Consider the following 7373-nt stretch of genomic DNA (forward strand, 5'->3'; position numbering starts at 1 on the left):
GTTCAAAGTGTTCTTTGATATGCTAACGTCAACTGTATCCGGGATCCACAGTACATTGTCATGACAAATCAATGTCAAAATAGATTGCTTTGTAGTCCATTTCTGAGGGTATGCTTGTGTCAGTAAACAATGGCAAACTTATTTTTCATTGCTGTTTGAAGCCATGGGGATAGTGCCAGCTATAGAGAGCAGAAACCACACTAATGTGTCATCTCGCAACATACCGTAATTGGCTTTGGTTGCCCATCTGCAGAGCTTGGTAAACCATAGCCATTTATACTGTAAAAAGAGCTTGTTTGCCCGTCCTCCCATTGGCAGCTGGGTCTCTTTTTTTTCTCTCAAATCAACACACTAATCACATGGGACAGGCTCAGACAACCCCACCTGGGACCCTGTGACCTGGGGGTGTTTCCCTTTGGTCCAAATACAGACCTGTCATGTTTTACATCCATGTGGTTGAAACCCAGCCTCGTCAACAGCAGGAGCTACTTAAAACACCCACACATTTTGAAATGAATCAATGCTATTTATATATTCTGATGAATTTAAGCCCCCTTTCGAGAGATGTTATTATGGGTTGATATCCCCTCCCCCATGTCCATTTCCAGGGTTAATGTTGAGCTACCGTTGTGCGCTATAGAGGTAAAAAATAATCTGTATGACAGCGGGACACATCCATTTCCAACGTTAATCTCTTCATATACTGAGACCTAGAATAGACTCTCTGTCTGCACTGTAAACCCACTAGACTAACTGTGGCTGTGGCACGTCCCTTTAACCACACTGTGTAAAACAGGAACAATCCAGGCATTCTATAAATTGTTTTGACATCCGTGGGCCTGGCTATACAGCCCAGTGTTGTTGCAATTCTCAACAAGAGCAATATTGTTCTGCCATACGATGACAGTGTGGAGCAGCTGATGTGGGAGTCCTGCTGGAGATAAAGGAGTCCGAGAAAGCAGAAGCAGAAAAGTGAAGAGATTAAATAGCGAGTTGTTTTGTTAGAATGTCCAACAGAGAGGAGTAGAAGGAGTATAAACATGGTTCTGACGTATTCCAGCATGGGGAACAGGTGACAGACATGCGATCTAGCCCTGGAGACTTTGGCAGGGTTAATACTCAACAGACCCCTCACACTAACTCAAACCGTCTCAGTCCACATTTGTAATTACTTATGAGGGGATGAAATTTGAGCTTAACCAAATGAAAGCGCCATTGCATAAAGGACAACCCTTTAATCTACTTTAAAGGGATTCCCTGCTGGGTAAAAAAAATAACTTAATGATCAGTTGCTGCTGCTACAGCTACTGTTGATAGATACTGTAAATGTTCAGGCTTTAGGAAGTCCTGAGTCTGCACAGTCGTGCAACATATACAGTACATTATACACTACTGCTGTGCTTTGCTTTGAGTCCTCGTAGCTATAGGTCTTGCCAAACAGTGCAGCCATAGTTTAAAAGATAAGGCTTAAAATACTACCGACTGTACATCTGGAAATGATATGATAATGGAGTGAATTGGAAACGGTTGCCATGGAAGCAGTTCCCTTCTGAGAGTAGGAGTTTCTGAAGGTAGACTCACTAGAAAGCAGTATTAAGAAAACAACACACTAACCATCATCAGTGCACGTTTCCCTCACTATGATCACATGTTCACCATTTTAGTTGCTGAAATAAATAGACTAGTTTGTGGCTGCATGTCGTCATTTGTAGTTATTTCCATTCATGAACAATGGTCTGTACTATAATATCCATCTGTCAATGTACTATATTCTATGTGTCAGCTGCAAGTTCCAAATAGGAGAGAGAGAAGCTGTTTCCAAAAACACAGGAAGTCCTATATAGGTGAAGGGCATTGAAACATGCTGCCAACTAGCCTGAGGACAGACAGCAGGCCATGACCCTGTGCCTGGACACAATCAACTCATTGTCTCCCCTCAGCTCCATTGTCAGAGCTACACCTGTGGAGCAGCCAGCAAACAACAACAACCTGCTACAGCCTGACCAGGAGAGAATGTTGATGTTCTCGATGAAAAGACAGTTGGTGAGGTCACCATGTTTGCCCTTGTATCCTTTAGTCTATTTGCTGAGTTACTAAATATACATAGCATTTGGCCACAGGCTCTCTAAGTTCATTGGATGAACAACAAGAGAAAAGCATGTATTTAAAGCTACATGTTTCAGGCTGCGGAAATGGTACGAATAGTTATTATACCAGCTAACAGAGGGTTAATTCAGTTAACATGCCTACATAGTATAATGAGCTGCCATGCTATTAACTGTAACCTGCTGTTAATCAGGTTAAAACGGGAGCTTACATGTGCCTTAGAACATGCTAGACCACCTATGTAGCTTGCACATTTGGTTTATCACTTACACCTAGCTGTTTCGGTTGGCTGACACCCAGATCCCTCACAAGATCTTTCAAAACACAGCCAGTCGGTTCCTTCAATAACATGTACCAAAATCAAGTGCAAGACAAGCCTACATTCTGTAACCTCAGGAAAAAGAAAAACAATCAGTAATTAAAAAAATATTATGAGAGAATTTCTGGGTGTTGAGCACACCGAATCAGGCTTGCAGCCTGATGTATTTCCAGACTTGTCAGTTGGCTAGGAATTTGCTTATCTCCTATGACAACAGCACTGTAGGACGGATGAGAGCAATGACCTCATGATCGAAGTGGAGTTGGACTCTGGCTACACTGCTGTCCTGTCCCTGTAACTTCCTCTGACGGCTGATGATAAGCTGTACTACACCACATGGATTTGGGGTGTGGAGGTTTACTTTAGAGACGCTCAGTGAAATCCTCCTCCCTGTCCCACCCTAACCTCTCCCCTCCGCTGGGAAGACAACCAGACCAAAGCAGAGTTTTGAAACACTATCCTCCCTCCCTCGCCAGCCATACTCTATGATCTGTACCACCTCTCCCTCAGATGGGGACCAGAGAATCAGAAACACAATCACAATGAGAACAGCGTCAGCAGAATATCAAGCAGGGTCCTGGAACCGCTGGAAGAGCCTGTCCGTGTAGGATGCCCCCATCATGAAGTGGTGGGTGTGGGTCTGGAAGACTGTCAGAGAGCCAGCAGCATGCCAGGCATGTTAAGTGAAGGCAGATGAATGTGTTCTTCTTCACACCCTCCTTCTTCTTCTCCCCAGTTTATTGAAGCCCAACAGACCTCCCACCTCCTTTCCCCCAGAACCCCCAGACAGAAAACTGGCACGGCACTCCACTAATAACATTTGGATGCTGTTCACATGGTCTTGTTCGTAACTTGTTGCGGTATGTGTTGTTGTTCTTTCTTTGATGGTGAGCCTTTCTTTTGTGCTGCCGTACCAAGGGGTGTGAGTTGTGAAAGGATAACTCCTTTGACATGTTTTTGCATTAATCACAACAAAACCATCACCCCACCCCTCTTTCTTCATCCTATTATCAAACACCCACTCAAACTGAGAATCTAAGCAGTTCATCATAATCCGTCAGGGAGTACTATCAACGTACATCAGGATCATCTGTCTAATTAGCCTGTTAGACAGCCATCAACAATGACTCATTTTATAAATAAACAAGGAACATGCTTACATTATGGCTCAACGGATGTCCAACGTGGCACACAGATAGTCATTCTTTCAGATAATGTTGGTCTTTCCAAAACCAAAACCAACAACAATGTGGGTGGCACGCATGCACACACACACCTCCTCCTACTCCCCCCAACCCACCTTCGCCAGTGTCGGTGGGAGCCAGTGCGGTGTCACCCAAGAAGACTAGTGCACTGTTCAAGGAGGCAGCTGGACCTGCTTTTCAGAGCGCACGTGCACAGTTCACTGTGGGTGTGTCACAACAACAGCCCCATCAACTGATCCCAGGTCAGTACCCTCTGACCTCTGCCAGGTGGGGATATGAAGTACATCATGATCTCTTCTTAGCCACAGTACACTAGCTTTGCCAGGGAAGCACAGATAAGTCTGTTTAAACTAGAGACTATAGTCTTAGAAAAAAAAGGTGCTATCTAGAACCTAAAAGGGTTCTTTAGCTGTCCCCATTGTAGGCCCACGGACCAATAAAAAAAGAAAAGAAGCCCAGTCAGGTCTCAACAGGTCTCAACTGCTAAATGACTTAAATGTAAACTTACTGTTGAGAGTTAGAATACTAGAATACACTAAGCACAAATTATACATTTGGTTGTTCATCAGCAGTCACTCAATTAGCCCATGTCAGCTACATTTTCTTTTTAGATTGGTAAGTTAGTCTAGCAGCCAGCTATCTAAACTTGTAGTAAGATGGTCAAATAATCAACCGGGGGTGGGGGCCCATTGATCATCAGTAATCATAGTAAAATCTGCAAACATCCACCCTATTGGTAAAATGAGTAGAATTGCCTGAAAGTAGTTAAAACATTTCAAAAATCTTCTCTCCGCCCCATGGCAAAATGTGTAGAATTGCAGGAAAATTGCTTTTAAACGGAAACATTTTCTCTACGCCCCATGGCAAAATGTGTAGAATTGCAGAAAAATTGCTTTTAAACGGAAACATTTTCTCTACGCCCCATGGCGAAATGTGCAGAATAGCAGGAAATGAACTTAATTTTTTTTCTTCTCTTTGCTGTCAAGTTGGGGCCACTAAAATGGTGGGGGTGGTGAGTTCCATTTTGTTGTGGCCCCTCCCCCATCACATTTGCCCATCCCTTCCATAGGAGAAACCTTTGAAGAACCCTATTTACGTCCAGGTAGAACCTGGAACTAAAAAGGGTTCTACCTGGAACCAAAAAGGATGCTCCTATGGGGACAGTCAATTATCCTTTTTGGAACCCTTTTTTCTAAGAGTGTATGACCACTGTGAATCACATCTGCAGTAAACAAACATTTTGTTGCTATTTTTCATAACATACAAGCTCTCTAGACTCTTGACACAACTATATCCACAAAAAGGATTTCTCTAAACATGCCAAGCCACGACTGTAGCACTGCTTTTGTCAAGTACATAAATCATCAATTATTAATACTAGTGTGCCTCCCAGTGGTCATCCATTGATGATGCACCGGTATTTGACTACAGTTTTTCTCAGTTGCTACAAACAATTTTGGATCTGTGTTGAAACCTACAGAGTGTGAAATAGACTGTGACACTCTATCATGATCTGATTTAATCTGGTTGTCAAACAAATCATTTTAAAAAAGTAGGCTACCTGCAAGCATTCGTCCACTCCAAAATAATACCAACTTCCAAACAGTACACTTTTTGCATATCTTCGACCACCTTTTGCAACTTTAAATACAAATGTCATCAGTGAATAGAAATTTCACTGCTAAATCCTACTCCAGCCTCATTGTGACCTGTTCATCACGTGATTTACTTGGCCTTTCACACATGGCAGGAATATGTGTGCTGGTTTATAGTATTTGTTTTGTTCACAGAATACTTACACATTATTTTCCATATTTCCCTCCCTTGGTTACATAATTTTTATCATAAGAGAAAAGTGTGTAATTGACCTTTCACTAAGCCCCGCCCCCCTTGGTTACTGTTGCAACCTCCGACAACATTTTTCCTGGACGCTCAATCCCCTCACAATGATCTCAAACTGTGGTTCTAATACACAAATAAATTAAACACAGACTACCCTTGCTAATTAGGAAACTCTTGGGTATGATGTGGTGGACTGTCATTACAATTATTTCACAGGAACTTGGTAAAATTATGTTTTTAGTGTAGCTAGCCACTGAATGGCTCTGAATTCACTGTCAGCATTCAGTCAAAGCTATAACCCCCTGTAGACCTAAGTAGTGCTCTCAAATATTTTTGAATTTATAACATTGCTGACTTAGCTAGCTAACATACACTACCATTCAAAAGTTTGGGGTCACTTAGAAATGTCCTTGTTTTTGAAAGAAAAGCGCATTTTTGGTTCCTTAAAATAACATAAAATTTATCCGAAATACAGTGTAGACATTGTTAATGTTGTAAATGACTATAGTAGCTGGAAACGGCTGATTTTTTATGGAATATTTACATAGGTGTACAGAGGCCAATCATCAGCAATCATCACTCCTGTGTTCCAAGGGCACGCTATGTTAGCTAATCCAAGTTTATCATTTTAAAAGGCTAATTGATCATGAGAAAACCCTTTTGTAATTATGTTAGCACAGTTGAAATCTGTTGTTCTGATTAAAGAAGCAATAAAACTGGCCTTCATTAGACTAGTTGCATCAGCATTTGTGGGTTCGATTACAGGCTCAAATTGGCCAGAATCAAAGAACTTTCTTCTGAAACTCGTCAGTCTATTCTTGATCTGAGAAATGAAGGCCATTCCATGCGAGAAATTGCAAAGAAACTGAAGATCTCATACAACGCTGTGTACTACTCCATTCACAGAACAGCGCAAACTGGCTCTAACCAGAATAGAAAGAGGAGTGGGAGGTCCCAGTGCACAACTGAGCAAGAGGACAAGTACCTTAGGGTGTCTAGTTTGAGAAACAGACGCCTCACAAGTCCTCAACTGGAAGCTTCATTAAATACCACCCGCAAAACACCAGTCTCAACGTCAACAGTGAAGAGGTGACTCCGGGATGCTGGCCTTCTAGGCAGAGTTGCAAAGAAAAAGCCATATCTCAAACTGACCAATGAAAATAAAATATTAAGATGGGCAAAAGAACACAGATACTGGACAGAGGAACTCTGCCTAGAAGGCCAGCATCCCAGAGTCGGGATCCCAATTAGCCAACTCCAATGGGGACAGCTAGTCTTACTGGGGATCCCAATTAGCCAACTCCAATGGGGACAGCTAGTCTTACTGGGGATCCCAATTAGCCAACTCCAATGGGGACAGCTAGTCTCACTGGGGTCCGACACATACTAGTCTCACTGGGGTCCGACACATAATGCTAGTCTCACTGGTATGCTAGTCTCACAGCTAGTCTCACTGGGGTCCGACACATAATGTATTAGAAAAATACATTACAGACAAAAGACTTTACAATTTACATTCACTTAAAAACATTAACATGTGGTGTGCGTGTGCATCTATCAGTCACACATACTTGTCAGTATATACACACAATAAGTAGTTCACATGGTGGAGAGTTGTTGTGCCTTGAGGTGTAGCTTAGTTTTTGGTAAATGAGACAGAGAGCTAGCTAGCTAACCAGCTGAGCCCTCACTATTTTTCATGTGGTTTAAACGTGAGCTTGGAGCTCCGCAATTGGTTAGCCAAAATGCTGGGGCGGGTAAATTGTGGTCATTGTTTCCTGCAATCCGTAAAAACTACTGCACGAAATTCTAAATGACCCCGTCAGTGTCATACCACAATATGGAGAAAGATCTGTCTAATTGTTCAGATTTTTTAACAGTACTGCGGACATGCAGAGATA

Source organism: Salvelinus fontinalis, chromosome 34 (assembly GCF_029448725.1).
Source record: "Salvelinus fontinalis isolate EN_2023a chromosome 34, ASM2944872v1, whole genome shotgun sequence".
NCBI lineage: Eukaryota > Metazoa > Chordata > Actinopteri > Salmoniformes > Salmonidae > Salvelinus > Salvelinus fontinalis.